The sequence below is a fragment of the Buceros rhinoceros genome, unplaced genomic scaffold (assembly GCF_000710305.1).
Source record: "Buceros rhinoceros silvestris isolate BGI_N320 unplaced genomic scaffold, ASM71030v1 scaffold23199, whole genome shotgun sequence".
Taxonomy (NCBI): domain Eukaryota; kingdom Metazoa; phylum Chordata; class Aves; order Bucerotiformes; family Bucerotidae; genus Buceros; species Buceros rhinoceros.
Window position 1 is genome coordinate 1,874 of NW_010433586.1, and position 205 is coordinate 2,078.

At 69.3% G+C, this 205-nt stretch overlaps 1 protein-coding gene across 1 annotated transcript in view; it reads left to right on the top strand.

Moving 5' to 3' along the window:
• Nucleotides 1-205, top strand: part of NECAP2 (NECAP endocytosis associated 2) — a gene marked incomplete at both ends in the record, with an annotated part of 2,769 nt that overhangs the window by 1,224 nt on the left and 1,340 nt on the right. The window lies entirely within an intron of this gene.

The window sequence follows — 205 nt, forward strand, 5'->3', positions numbered from 1 at the left end:
AGGGGGGGATGGGCAGGACGGGGGGAACTGGGTGACTTGGGCACTCGAGGAACCAGTCTCCCAGTGCTGCCCGTAGCACGTTGCTCCGGCAGCACCGTCTCGGCTCCCATCCAGCCCCGCTGAAGAGCTGCTGAGGGCGGAGAGGGGCTGGTCCACGGCCGGGTTTGGCCGGGCAGCCTCAGGCCGGCTGCTGTCAAGGCCTGTT